The sequence below is a fragment of the Schistocerca gregaria genome, chromosome X (assembly GCF_023897955.1).
Source record: "Schistocerca gregaria isolate iqSchGreg1 chromosome X, iqSchGreg1.2, whole genome shotgun sequence".
Lineage (NCBI taxonomy): Eukaryota > Metazoa > Arthropoda > Insecta > Orthoptera > Acrididae > Schistocerca > Schistocerca gregaria.
Genome location: NC_064931.1, coordinates 224,987,989 through 225,003,977, shown reverse-complemented (window position 1 = coordinate 225,003,977; position 15,989 = coordinate 224,987,989).

The following is a 15,989-nucleotide window of genomic DNA, read 5'->3' as shown; positions in this document are numbered from 1 at the left end:
AACAAAACATTTTTCATAGCTTCATTATATTATCTGCTCATGTCTATCATAAAAAATCCAAATTGTTCTGTCAAACATTTACTACACATTTCTTTAAAAATCATCAAAATTGTAATCATCACCAACACACTTAAATTTGTATCATATTGTCTGAAAATATTTATCATATTAAGATTACCTCTGACTAGTTTTCTATAAGTTTGCACTAAGAGAAAACAATATATTCCTTTCTGTCTTACTCTAGTTAAAATTCACTATACATATCCTGCTTTTCAAGAACAAAGTAATCAGTTACCACTACAGAAATATCTAGAAACTGATCTATCAGAATAATTTCATAGTTATTTTCAACAAAAGTAGCTATTTTTCTTAGGATTACGTTAAATTTTTTACATACTTTTATGAATTCTCGATATGTCAGTTGATCTAAACTTTTAGAATAAATGTAAAAATGAACAAATTTATCCTAATTGAACCATCCAGGAGGTAGAAAATCACAATATATAATTAATTTTGTTTTTGTGTAAGTGCATGATCCCAATATGGCACTGTGAATAGAATTTGAAGAAGTTTACATTCTTTATTTTTAGATTTCTTTCCTGGAATTCTTACTTTGGCTCCAATCTGTGTAACCTAAATCTTGACTAAGTTTCACTTATTTAATAATTTTTAATAGTAATGAGCATATTATTTCACTTGTGTGATAATTCATGTGTTCTAAAAAAGAGACTGACTGTACACAAATGACATATCTCTAATAATGTTCCATGGGTTGTTAATTATTGAACTTTCTTGTCTCCAAATACTGCATCGAAAAATAGTAAATTATATAGTGAAGGAGAAGTGCAAGAAATTCCAATAGGTCAATATAGTTTCAAACATATAGATAAATTAATGTAGTTGAAAAACCTAAGTATTTATAGTAAAGCAGATGGGTAAATAAATAGAACTGTAATGCAAAGTTACATAGGATTAGATATGAATATGAAAGAAAATAAAATTATAGATGTGCCAGGATGTAATAATCAAATGATTAAAGCAAATGACAAAACTGTTGCTAAATATGAACCTAAAATTATTCCCTTCGAATTAATTCATATAAATTTTAATTTGCCTGATAGAATGTTTGTTAATCATACTGATAAATTTCATACAGAAACTAATATTATTGCTTTATTCACGCCCAATACCATATTTGGTAGACCAATTTTTGATGAACTACAATGTACTGTATATATTCCAATTTGTGAACCTATTCAAGATTTATAAATTTCCATAACTGATGAATATGACAATTTCATTAACTTAAATGGTGCTTATGAAACAGTAATTTTATAAATCTCTTAATAAATTGTATCCTTATTAAATCATGAAGAAAATCGAGTTTTACACATTCTTTGTAAATGAGAATAATAACCTAAATCTCCCCAACAAGACCACAGAGATTAATACATAAATGTAGTGTGACTAAGGCCTCCCGTTATGTAGACCATTCATCAGGTGCCAGTCTTTCGATTTGAAGCCACTTCGGCGACTTGCGCGTCGATGGGGATGAGATGATGATGTTTGGGACAACACAAAAACCCAGTCCCTGAGTGGAGAAAATCTGCGACCCATCCAGGAATCAAACCCAGTCTCTTAGGATTGACATTCTGTCGCACTGACCACTCAGGTTCTGGGGGCAGACAGACATTAATATAAATATTGGAAATGGGTGGGTTCATCCAAATCATGCATAATTATTAATTGTGCCACTAGTACAGATTATCCATCATATGATAGAAAACACAATAAAAAATTAATTAAGAACTAAGTGGCAAAGTTGTTTGAGTTCATCTCCATAAAGAAAGGAAAAAACATCTTTTCTAGAATGAAACATCTGTTCATTTCTTCATCTGTCCTTATGAGATTAACTTTAACTATAGCTTATGAATTAACTATGGAAGGTCATATCTTTAATAACAATAACTAAAAAGTAAGAAAAATTAAGTACTTTTTCCTCGAGATTTGTATGGTGGATTTTTCAAAGATTATAAATAAGGTATGTGGGAAGGAATTTAATAGTAAGTCTTACTCGAAGTTCATTGCTCGAGAAGCTATTCTTAGATGGACTGGTATAAATGAACTGGAATTGGTATACAAGATGCACTTCCAAAAGAAGGTAAAATTTTAGTACAATCTATACAAATTCGTGCACTTGTCTTACAATATGAACCAGAATATTCACTAGAGCTAGTAGAAGAAAGACTAAAAAAATCCCAAAATTCCAATTTCTTTCTTTGAATTGAAAACAGTTGAAATAGCCTGTTTAGAGGCAAAAAGAAATTTGAACCTGATATTACTAATTATTATAATTGCTGAAAATTTTACATGCCTTACTTTATTTTCATTGTTATCCTACCTAATCGAAAAAATATTCAACTAATTGATTCTTCTTTATTCGATCATGTTAAATTACAAAATATCTATATGAAAAATAGAAGAAACGATATTTTTCCCCAAGAGTTATGGCATCTTGATCCACCAAATAATTATCTGAAAGCTAATGATTCTTTCCTCAGCTTTAAGAGAGTCTCTCAATTGAACAATAACATCAGTCTAGATCCCTTCAGTGTTATTGAAAATTATTGTATGTTTCTTATAAATATGTCTAGGTGAATGAATGTGTTAGCCTCACAGAAAACCATAACGAAACTAGTTGCTACTTTAAATGATAAAATTCCGAAAGATACAGTTACCTGCATAGTTATGTTTGGTAAGATATATTTAATATTTGATCTTCAACACAGAATTTTGAGTGTAAATTTTTCATATTATTTTTTTTATTCTATATAAATTGAAACTCTATTGAAAAAGTCTAATAATACAAGCAATCCTAATTTGTTTAAAAAGATTTGTGAGCTAGATGTAAATGAGTTTCATTTCATTACAGGATGTGAATATTTTAAAACTATGTATTGAGAGAATATTTTTATGAAGCTATATAAGAAATTTAAAATTATTTTGGTAGTCAGGTTCAATAAAATAACAACTAACTGCTACGATCAATTTTTTGAAGGTGATAATATTAAGCTAAATATAAATGAATGAAGAGAACGATACAATAATTGCAGCCATTTTCTGGATCTGGAGTTCTTGTGTGACTTAATTTTCATTGATTTAATTTTTTATAACTTACGTTTGTGATTGGGCTGATTTTATCACAAAATTATCTCCTAGTGCACTGAATGGGTCCACTTACTCCTATCTCTCAACTGCTGTCGATACTAGCGATTTCTCTGAATTCGTACCACATCTGGTTTCTTCTTACGCTGCTAATTTCTAGGGGGTGGTGATTGTCTCTCACGAGACGAAAAGTAAAATATTATCTGCTTTATTGAATAGGTATGATTTTCATTAACTTTTGGAGGATTTGGGGCTTACTCTATTCAGTCTCGCTACGACAGCTCTTGTCCACTAATCCCTGTATCCGTTTTGATGCTCGTATTAGCTCGGGAATATTTGTTGCTGAGAGGTCTAGTGTGTTCTCACAACTGTTTGCTCTTCGAGTGCACTCATCAACTAGCTGCTCAAAATAATTTTCAGAGAATTGTTTAGCACTATATCGAACGATGTGTGTGGTACAGCATTAAAGGAGATATCTGTTTGACACTTCTGCAATACGAGTAATGCTGTAGACTGCTATAAACGCCTCCTAAATACCTCATCATGCGACACAACTCAGTTAGAAATCGTCCCTACGATTCCACCCAATTTAGGAAGATATTCTTCCACGTTCTGGTTCTGACTTACAACAGAGTACGTACAGAAAAAAAAATCAAACACATAAGCTGAGATACGTTGGAAAAAGGCAGTATGTCAGCCGGCAGCCGGCAGCCAGCAGAGAGCAAGTGCATCTGGAGCCGCAAAGAGACGGCCGCGGCTGGCAAAGCCGCGTCTCGCGCGTGACCGACCGCTCTGCCACATGCGCTCTGTTTGCTCAGTGTGTACGCCGCCAAATTTCGCTTGTTTTTATTGGGAACATGGCCGCTAGTACTGTTTGCACAGTCCACTAGCGGAAAACTTCGGCACGTTTTTGTGAAGGTGAATGTTGTTGTTTACAGATGGCGTTGTCCATCTGAGGCCACCACCAGGTAACACCGAGGAGAGATTCTCCATTTCTACCACTGTATGGGAATTGCGTACAAATAATTATAAAGATGTAGCGTAAGATCTCCCACGGATTTCCTTCAATGCACTGCCGATTCTTACATTCCATGTATTATACAGACGTGAGTTTTCAGAAATACACATTTAAAAGAAGTTATTTAGTAATGAGCCACTCGTATATGGTTCCATTTTCGGTTTCTGCAGTGTCGACAACACTTGTACGTTAAACTATACACGAAGAAACGATGAACATAAAATAAAATTTGCTAAACCCGTGCAATTATTTCAGTGTAATCAATTTAAAACTGTACTTCGTGGTTACACATACTATATCTTTATAGATTCTAAAACGTTGCAATAATAATTTCTAAAGGGGACTTGGAACACAATATATCGACGATGCTAAATTTCTTTACCTGGCTTACGTGAAGTTACGCCTCATATCGTCTGCCGCAGCAGTAATACCTCAACTAAAGTCACTGCATTTCAGCCAGTTGTTTGGGAAATACAATTTTAACTATACCGCTAACATTTTGTATAATTTATTGTACTTTTTGCAACATAATTTGAATTAAATTTACAATCCTATTTTTATTTTAGTTCAAGAGACAATATGTCCATGTTGCTACTCCCTCAAAGTGTACTGCAATTGGTTTCTGAGATGTAGGGAATAATCCAACTCAAAATGTAAATTTTCAAAAACATCTTCAGACGTTTGAAGTGACAATTTTAATTAAAATATATTTTTATTTTAAAGACTCAGAAACACTCTGAACTGTTCTGTGTACCATCCTCATGGTCATTTCCCGTAGATCTCATTCTCTTCTCCCTTGTGGACTGATTAGTGGCCATGTCTGCTGGATACTCTGCTTTATCGATGTGAACGTTGTCCATCCGCTGAAGTTCCATGATGCAATTTGCTCCAGTAATAATTCCTATTCACTGGAGCACAGTCACCCTAATACGGTTGCTTTCATAAAAAGCAGTAACAGCTTCTCAGATTCCATCCCCCCCCCCCCCCAATTTTAGTGTCTTTATCCCACGAAAGTGGTGGTGGTTGTTAGTGTTTAATGTCCCGTCGACAACGAGGTCATTAGAGACGGAGCGCAAGCTCGGGTTAGGGAAGGATTGGGAAGGAAATCGGCCGTGCCCTTTCAAAGGAACCATCCCGGCATTTGCCTGAAACGATTTAGGGAAATCACGGAAAACCTAAACCAGGATGGTTTCCACAACGGTCACCACAGCAAAAGAATTTTTAGATCTTCTACGTACGACGTGGGTTTGTGTTATGGAATCCTACTAAGTTGTGCTACCAATACAAACAACGTAATTTCACCTTTGTAATACTTCAGTTTACAGCCTCCTATAAAAAAAGTTGCCGATTTAAGTGAAGTGACAGAGTTATGGGATAGCAATACGAACATATATCGGTAGTAGCGCGTACACAAAGTATAAAAGGATACTGCATTGGCGAAACTGTCATTTGTCCTCGGGTGATTTATGTAAAATTCTCTACGGCGTAATTATGGTCACGAGCAGGGAATTACCAGACACTGAACGCGGAATCGTAATTGGGGCTAGATCCATGGAACACTCCGTTTCGGAAATCGTTAGGAAATTCAATATTCCGAGATCCACAGTGTCAGGAGTGTGTCGAGAATAAGATGTCAGGAATTATCTCTCACCAAGGAAAATGCAGCGGCCAATGCCCTCCATTTGACTACCGAAAGGAGCGGCATTTAAGTAGATTTGTCAGTGATAATAGTTAAGCAACACTGCATGAAATAATTGGACAAAGCAATGTGAGACGTTCCACGAACGTATCCTTTAGGGAAGTGCGGCGAAATCTGGCGTTAATGGGGTATGGCAGCAGATGACCGACGCAAATGCCTTTGGAAACAGCACGACATCACCTACAGCTTCTCTCCTGGTTTCATGAACATGTCGATTTGAAACTAGAAGACAGGAAAATCGTAACGTGGTTAGATTAGGCCCGATTTCAGTTGGTAAAGTGTGACTGTAGGGTTCGAGTGTGATACATACGCCACGAAGTCATGGACCCAAGTTGTCAAAAAGGCAGTGTGCAAGCTGTGGATGGGTCCATAATATTTTGGGAAGTGTTTACGTGAGGGTGGACTGGGTCCTCTGGCCCAATTTAATCTATCATTCATTCGAAATGGTTATACAGGTCTTCTTGTACACCTTTTACAGCCATCTGCGGACTTCATATTCCTGAACAACGGTGGAAGTTTTACGAATGACAAAGCGCCATTTCACCAGACTGGTCTGAACAACATTCTAGATCATTCGAGTGAATAATTTGGCCACCCAGATCTCCCGACATGAATTCATTCGAACATTTGCGGGATATAATCAAGAGGACAGTTCGTACACAAAATCCTACTCTGGCATTACATTCGTACTTTAGCAATTAAGGATGGCTATAGAAGCTGTATTCCTCAGTATTTCTGCAGCTGACTTCCAGCGACTTGTTGGATCCAAGCTACGTCGAGCTGCTGCATTGCAAGGAGCAAAACGAGGTCCGACATTATATTAGAGAACTGGAAGGAACTTTGTAAAATTTTTAACATTTCATATAGGTACAGCCGACATTTGATAACAAGTAAATAAAATATTTGTCATATGAGTTTACGAGTGATTTACATACCATTATATTTAAAAACTTCAAAAACTTCAATTTTTATAGTGAAATAAAGTGTGAAAATGCCAAAGAAAAACTTTTTTTTCATTCTAACTCCCCTTAATTTCTAGTGAGAATGAGAAAGCCATGCTCAGATATTCACTGCCTTACAAAATAGTGAAACGTCAATAAGATCTAGTAGAATATCAATGTAACTTCGTACACGTACAGATCATTGGAGGGTATGTAACTGGTTAAATTACTATTCCCTCTCTCAGTTTCAAATGGTTCCAATGACTCTGAGCACTATGGGACTTAACATCTGACGTCATCAGTCCCCTTGAACTTAAAACTACTTAAACCTAAGTAACCTAAGGACATCACACACATCCATGCCCGAGGCAGGATTCGAACCTGCGACCATAGCGGTCGCGTGGTTCCAGATTGAAGCGCCTAGAACCGCTCGGCCACAAGGTCTCTCAGGTAAAAGGCCATCAGAATGTATTCACATTGTTCATGTTTGTTGTTATTAACAGACCTGGTAGGGTAAATATGGAGCGTGAACAGCTTAAAATATTGAATGATAACTTTGTATCACACGCAGTTGCCACGTACTTATTTGAGAGAATGTTATCAGCATCTCACGGAGTTTGAAAAGGGGTTTATTGATAGTCTCCATTTGACCAAATAGTCGAAACGTGTGATATTCAGATTTGTGTGGCATTGTGCTGCATCCAGACTAGGGAATTACCATCCCATGCGTAGGCTACGTTTATCAGAATGACACAGTCGGCTGAGTTAGGAGTGACTCACTGACCGAGAAGCATGGAGTGCGGATGAATGCAGTCGCACTGTGTTTGGCGATGAAATGTAGGTCCTATACTACTCCAGATGACCATCGTCGGCAAGTATGGGGGCACCCTGAACAAAGATCCCATTTTTCCAATGTTTTGGAGAGACACAGCTGTGTTATACGTGGCGCCATGGTGTAGAGGCACCACAACGGTATATCATGGACATCCTGCTTGCTCGTTTGTTCTCTCTCATATTACAGTATCGTGGTGCCTTTATTCAACAGAAGAATTCTCATCCAGACATGGTACTTGTCTCAATGAGCTCTCTGCGTCATATTGAGGTCCTCTCTTCACCAGCAAGATCTCTAGATCTGTTCCCGATGGAAGATGTGTGCCACCAGCTGAGATGTCAACTTCGTCTCAATGCCATTTTCAAGGAAACAATAAAAAACCACTTACAATAGTTGTTTGACATCTTGGTGCAGGTCAGAATACATGGGTTTTATAAAACCCTTCCCAACCGAATCTCTGCATGCATCCAGGCCAGATAAGGTTTTGTGTCATATTAGCAAGTGGGCTCGTACTGTCCAACCTTTGTAACTTTTAGTTGATATTTTATTCTCTGATATAACATAACAACTCTCAATCTGCTAAGCTTCATTTCGTTTCCCGATCCCCTTCTAGGTGTTTCACTTTTTTTGTCAGGCAGTATATGTCATAATTTTATACTACATTATATCGGAACTTACATATCTAGGAAGATGAAATTTGTGTTTATTTATCTCACGTGGAAACTCCTCAATACAGCACATGGCACATGTTTTTTAATTAAAGATTTGGTCATTCATATAAAGTTATTCACATATACCTGTAGTATTCGTCAAGTAAACACGAAACAGACGAACTTCCTCTGAAGCTTGATGACTGTGGTCAACGCATCTTCCAACTTCTTCCTGACAAAACCGAATCCCCCATTGCACGCATTCGTGCATAATAGGAGGAGTCCATCTACACCTTTGCCTGCTTGCCACTACACAGCAAGAAGTATACTACTAAACCAACCCAGACGCCAGGTCCTGTAGAACGTAAGTGTTGTTACGATGCTGCTCGTAGCAATCAGTGCCTCGTCAGGAATGGTAGCGCTGGTGACCTTTAACGATAGTCCGTTATTCACAACGAGTAATTGACTTTCGTGCTTAGGCACGGAGAAGTTCCGCTGCAAAATAAGATAACGCTACAATAACGTTCGAAAAGTACGCACACAATTAGGAGAAGGAAAAGCAAGGTTGAACATATATAATAAATAAACAGCCATGGATCACTTTGTAGTAGGAGTATCTAACAAAAAAATTAACTAGGGGCCAGTTCACGCCAAAATCCAAGGCATTACATTAAACCCAATCCATATGGACACATAAAATTCACGAACATCTACATAACAGCTAATAAATACTACTCAACACAAATGAATAGACAGTTAAGGTTCACATTGTAAATGTACGTCCTCCACTTACAGTTGTGTGTCCTTTGGTGACTCTGTTTATTTTCCTTTTAACCCTCTGCTCTGTGACCAGACAATGACTAAATCAAGTTGATGAAATATCGTTGTAACTAAAACACTATTTATCATTGAGGAAGGAAATTTCTGTCATAAAAATACATGCTGAATATTAGTGTGTGACAATAGTGCACTCTGAAGTTCTTAAACTAGAAAAGAGCTACATTTCGTCCTAATCAAGCTGTGGTACTTCGTATTAACATTTGATAACCATGTATGTGTTTCAGTAGTTACACAGTAAGTGCACAAAAATACAATGCAGAGCCATTACAAAGTGGCATATATACTGCTAAAACATGTATAACTCTATTACAAAACAGTAAATTATCTGTAAAAAACAACTTTAACTACTATACGAAGTAGTATCTAGATGACCATTACTTTATTTCCATAAATATCGGTATCTAGCATATAAATACTGTACATTTTGTATCAAGGCTTGACGCAGAGTGTATATTTGTAGATCAGAGTATAGGCTTCATAATAATAAGAACGAATCCCCAAAACTTATATTTTACTAATGAAGCATTTTTGTTTAAAGGAAAAATAGCATTTTAGAGAGAATAAACTGTACGTGTGTAACCTGCTGAAGTGTAGTATTAGAAAAATACTGAATTGTGTTGCACAGATCATAAGAATGAACGTTCAAGAAAATATTATGCGCTGCGTGCATGTTCCATTGACCATAAAAACGAATGTCAGATGATGTCCACCCAGGAACAGTGAAAATAGCACACCCATAAGGAACAAAAGTACAAACGCGGAAGTTTGTAAGTGAGTATAGTGAGATGCAATGTGTAAATGATCTAAGTTTGGTGCCAATGCGCATGCCCGTAAGCCCTGTAGTGGCGCTGAAGTCGGGCAGAGGGCACTACTTCAACTACACGTAGCGGACAAGTCATACACGTGACGATCACATACCGATTCTAGGAGGACGTCAGTATGCGAAGAATCGCGGTTTCACGTGTTAGACCACAGTTTTCTCGGTTAAGCAAGTTTGAGACGGGCCTAATCATCGGCATGAAAGCCACAAGATGGTGGACACAATGTGTGGTTCGCAAGGTCGAGCTTTCGGACATTGCTGTTAGACGATATCAGGAGCAGTGGACACGAGATGACAGCCATGTGCGACGTATTGGGTCTGGAGCGACCAGGAAGACCACGACCTGAGGGAATCGAAGGATCTTGCGTCAAGCGATCAGGGAGGCTACAGCGACTCGCTCCACGATACAAAAAAATGTGCGGAAGCCAGTTTTTCCACAGGCCTGCCTTGCGGAAGGGAATTTGCAATCAAAGTGCATTGTCGTGTACTGTCGTTAACATTGAGATATCTCCGACTCTGTCTATAGTGGTGCTAAGCCAGAACGACGTAGACTACCACAGATTGGCCAAACGTGGTGTTTAGTGACGAAACCCGATTCGTTTTGGGGACTGCTGATAATCGCAGACGGGTGTGGAGGCAGTAAGGTGAACAGTACAGTTCCACCCATGTTGTAGCGTGTAATATTGCCCGCACAGTCAGTGTAATGCTCTGGGAAGGAGTGGGTGGGGGGGGGGGAGGGGGGGAGAGATGGGCGTAACCTCCGATAGCAGGTCGCCTCTAATTGTGGTATGCGGAACCTTAACTGGCCTGCGTGGGATCTTTCCTACATGGTCCACCAGGAGCACTTTTCCAGCAAGATAATGCTCGTCTGCATACAGCCTGTGTTACTCAAGACTTTGTGAGTCATATTCAGACTCTTCCATGGAAGGCCTGCTCCTTGGATTTGTCACCTATAGAGCAGGTGTGGTACCGGTTGAAATGCCGTATGTCTTCGTTTAACTTTTCCGCCCTTATAGCTGAGTGGTCAGCGTGACAGATTGCCGTCCTACGGGCCCGGGTTCGATTCCCGGCTGGGACTGGGTCTTGTGTTGTCTTCATCGTCATTTCATCCCCATCCGGAGTGCAGGTCGTCCAATGTGGTGTGAATGTAATAAGACCTGCACCAAGGAGGCCGGACCTGCCCCGCCAGGGGCCTCCCGGCCAATAACGCCAAACGCTCATTTCCATTTACCGATTAACTTTATGCTTGATCTCAAAGTTTCTGTTCAAGATTTGTGGGCCAATATGTCTCAGGACAACATTAGACGTCTAGTGAACTCAATGTCGGACCGTGTTGTGGCACGTATTACAGGAGAAGGTGGTCCAATGCGTTCCTGATGCTGCACTGTATTTGTCTATTTGTTCTCATGTGTTTGGCTACATGTCTTGATTTTGTGAACAAGAGAGTCTCTCATCTCTATCGGTATGTAAATTAATTTCATTTTGAGCCGATACTCCCCTCTTGTTAAACTATTTCAGTGTTCCTGAGTGTATATCTGTGCCTGTGTCTAGACCTCTAAGGATGCAGCACCCTTGCATATAGCGATTATTGTACAGGATGTGAATGCAACTGTGGATCAAGCAGAAGTGGTGCATTTAGCCAATTTGTCTGCTGTGCTATATCAAAGTCATAGCATTCGCGTCCTGATCAATAATTATTACATGTAAAGGTACCGTAATCTTAAACCATTGTCACAGAAACGAGTAAGAAAGCAACTAAATTAAATACTTATACAAATGAGTAGCAGTTCTTGCTAGTAGCTGCTCGAAGTAATACTACCGCGTTGTTGACATGTCCACACAATACATAATAAGCTATGAAGCTCATAACCGTTGTGTGAACATTTCACGCACTAACAATAAAATAGACGGCTGAGACCAGGGCAATGCTGAGGTACAATAAAACTGACATGTCTAAACTCAACTAGGATCATGTTTGAGTATTAGTATACGATAACAGAAGCCTCAGTCCGTATGGTAAATTATGTAAGTAAAGGCAAAGCATAAAATGCAACCTAAATGCAGATGTGTAAGACATATAGGTTTAAATACAAATCATATGCCATTTTCGTATTTTATGGCCACTAAGAAATGTTTCAGTGACAAATGTATGTATATCAGTATAGTTTTCACTTTCCCTAAAGACAGTCACCGTATCACATATGGTTTAATGGCTGAAAACTGTAACTTGAAATATTAAATTGGCATGCAGTTCACATTCTACTTATATAATAATATTTACATTTGCATACCCTGAATTGGTCCTGTCACGATCACTGTGTGTAAGCGTACATCCTCCTCCTACACCTACACCTCCTGTGATCACTCTGTATATACCATTTGATGATGTAGTTAGGGATCAAATAGTGACTAGGTCAGGTTGATGCAATATAGCTTTAACTGAAGCACAATTTATTTGTGAAGAATATAACTTCCGTAACCCCCTGCATAAAAATACACCCTAACGTTTGTAAGTAGGCTGTGTGGGTTTTTTATTGGTAACGCCACGTAGCGCTCTGTATGAAGATCACTGGCTGTGCTGTGTGCAGTCTGTGGCTGGTTGGCATTGTTGTAATACTCGCCATTATAGCGTTGGGTAGATGGAAGTTAACAGCGCGTAGCGTTGCGCAGTTGGAGGTGAGCCACCAGCAGTGGTGGATGTCGGGAGAGAAATGGCGGAGTTTTGAAATTTGTAAGACTGGATGTCATGAACTGCTATATATATTATGACTTTTGATGATATTAAGGAAAATACATTGTTCGTTCTCTATCAAAATCTTTCATTTAATAACTATGCCTATCAGTAGTTAGTGCCTTCCATGGTTTGAATCTTTTAGTTAGCTGGCAGTAGTGGCGCTCGCTGTATTGTAGTAGTTCGAGTAACGAAGATTTTTGTGAGGTAAGTGAAACGTATAGGTTAATGTTAGTCAGGGCCATTCGCTTGTAGGGATGACTGAAAGTCAGATTGTGTTAAGCTAAAAAAATATTGTGTGTCAGTTTAAACACAGTCTTGAATAATTTTTCTAAGGGGACGTTTCACGTTTAGTGTTTGCCATAGTGTCACTACAATAATACTGGATTATTGACATTTCCAAGCAATACAAAGTAAGTTACGAAACTCATAAACATTGTGCTTATATTTCATTATCCTCAGTAAACGTTCCAAATTGGCAAAATTTGTTACGTCACATTTGGTAACCAATTTTTTTTAATGATTCGGCATCTTTATTAGCTTTTCCCGCTATATAAAAGGGGATAATATTTGTTGGTGTCAAGCCTGCTACACCTATAAGTTGAGGTATTAAGTTCCATAATAGGTGAGTATGATGGATTTTGCAGCCCAGATTATTTATGTTGAACTAATGCGCCAGTTATGTCCGACTTATACTCCGACACATTGTGGTTATGGTACTCCAACACTTTGTGGTTATGACTCAGCTACATTAGTCAAAATCATTAGGCGAGAGCTTCGTTGACGCACAATGGTATAACATATCCACAGTGGGAATTACCGCTCAAGATGCAAAAGATTGTACAAAATTACAACTAATATCCAATAATGCGGGCACTGCCCTCTGCTAAGAAGAAAAGAAATTAGTCACATATAATATTAAAATTTGATTGGAGATAAAACAGATGTAGTACACAACAATAAATATTGATTTAAAAATCTGTTTAACATGTACTCTTACAAGGTTATTCTTAAATAACAGTGACACTACAGGAGAGGATTGAGTGAAAACTACGATTCATGATGAAATTAGACATATTTTTGTGGTTAGAGAATCTCTCCAGCTTCTAAACTCTCACTATAGTTGCTGAATATGCCCCCGGTTTTGATGCAGTAAATTTCTGCACGTTAGTCGAACTTATGTTACAGACGTCGCTACACGTCATGGTCGACATAAGAAATAGGATAGACTACCCTCCCACTGAACTCTTTAAATCTGCGTGGCAGTAGAGGCAGGAACACACGATCTTTGACATAACCCCAGAGAAAGAAATCACAGGTCACCGTGGGGGCGTTCAAATAATCACGTCAGAAAGAAAGTGAGGAGAAGCACCGTTTTGTTACAAATTAAAGACTGCAGTATCTTGTTGTTATAATGAGATAAGCCATTGCTGCAGCACATCTAGATACAGGAATTAAGTCATAGTTTGCCCGCAAAGAAAAACGATTCGCAAACTTTGAAGATGCTATGTATGCTGCTCGGTATCCTGGATGACATCATCCAAGTGACCGGATCGTTCGCCCAAGTAGGTGTTTTAGCTGCTGTCGTGGCTTATCCCCACATCGGTAGCAGACAAATTGCGCGATAATCGGGAATCACAAAAACGTCGGTGTGGAGAATGCTACATCAACATCGACTGCACCAGTACCATATTTCTATGCATCAGGAATTCCATTGCGACGACATTATGGGAGGAAGTATAACTGCCCCCACCCCAACCCCTCCCCCCCCCCCCCCACCGCACCCCACCCCCCATTTTATCAATGGCAATCTAAATGGTGCAATATATACTGATGATTTCGTACGTAATGTTCTACCGATGTTACTACAAGATGTTTCACTGCATGACAGAATGACGAAGTACTTCCAACATGATGTATGTCCGGCACATAGCTCGCGTGCGGTTGAAGCGGTATTGAATAGCATATTTCATGACAGGGAGATTGGTCGTCGAAGGATCATACCATGGCCTGCACGTTCTCCGGATCTGACGTCAAAGGATTTCTTTCTGTGGGGAAAGTTGAAGGATATTTACTATCGTGATCCACCGACAACGCCTAACAACATGCGTCAGCGCATTGTCAGTGCATCTGCGAACATTACGGAAGGCGAACTACTCGCTGTTGAGTGGAATGTCGTTACACGTATTGCCAAATGCATTGAGGTTGACGGACATCATTTTGAGCATTTATTGCATTAATGTTGTATTAACAGGTAATCACGCTGTAAGAGCATGCGTTCTCAGAAATGATAAGTTCACATAGGTACATGTATGACATTGGAACAACCGAAGTAAAATGTTCAAACGTACCTGTTACCAACAGTTCGTCTAAAATTGTGAGCCGTATGTTTGTGACTATTGGAGCGCCATCTATCACAAAGCGAAAAAAGTGGTCCAACTAAAACATTAATACTTCTTTACGTTCTACACGAATATGTAATAAAATATGGGGGTTCCTATTTTAAAATACCCAGTTGTTATCGGTTTGACTTGTGGTAGCGCCATCTAGCGGGTCAACCATAGCGCCATCTGGTTTCCCATTTCAAGCTAGACAAGTTACGTTATTTGCAATTTTTTTCGTTTGACGCATATTTCGTGAGATATTTGGCCCGGTCACGAACAATGGATCACCCTGTAGAGCCTCAGAGCCTCAGCGACGTTTGCGGTTACCCATCAATGAGCTCTACTAAGCTGTAATTATTTTTTAAATCCATCAAGGGATATATAAAGTAAACTAGTCCGCAAAATTTAGTGACAAAGGTAGTTTTCACATTATGTGTCACTGTCAAGTAATATAGCTCAATGAAACCTGGACAACGCATAAAAAGAATTTTTACAATGAAAAAAAAAAGGCAACTGCAAAATGTACGCAATAAAGCAAACAAAAATGGTACTTTTATTCAAAGGAAATAATAACATTGAATCCGCCGCTTCTGCCAGTGGCGTTTGGATATTAAAAAAGGCGAGCATTTGTTCTTTATAGGGTGTATTATCACCACTGACAGCAGTGCATGCTTTGCAACGTGTTCCCATGTTAGCCACAAGAGTTCTTGTGGTAGGGCGTTCCATTCCTTTGCTAGCGTGACTGACAGCTGCCGAATGGTAGTTGGTGCATGTTAACATACTGCAATACGTCTACCTAACGCATCGCTCACGTCCTCCAATTGAATTTAAGTTGTGAGAAAAAGCAGGTCAGTCCATTTGCCGAATATCCTCCATCCTAAGAGCTGCTCCATCTGGGCTGTTTGATGC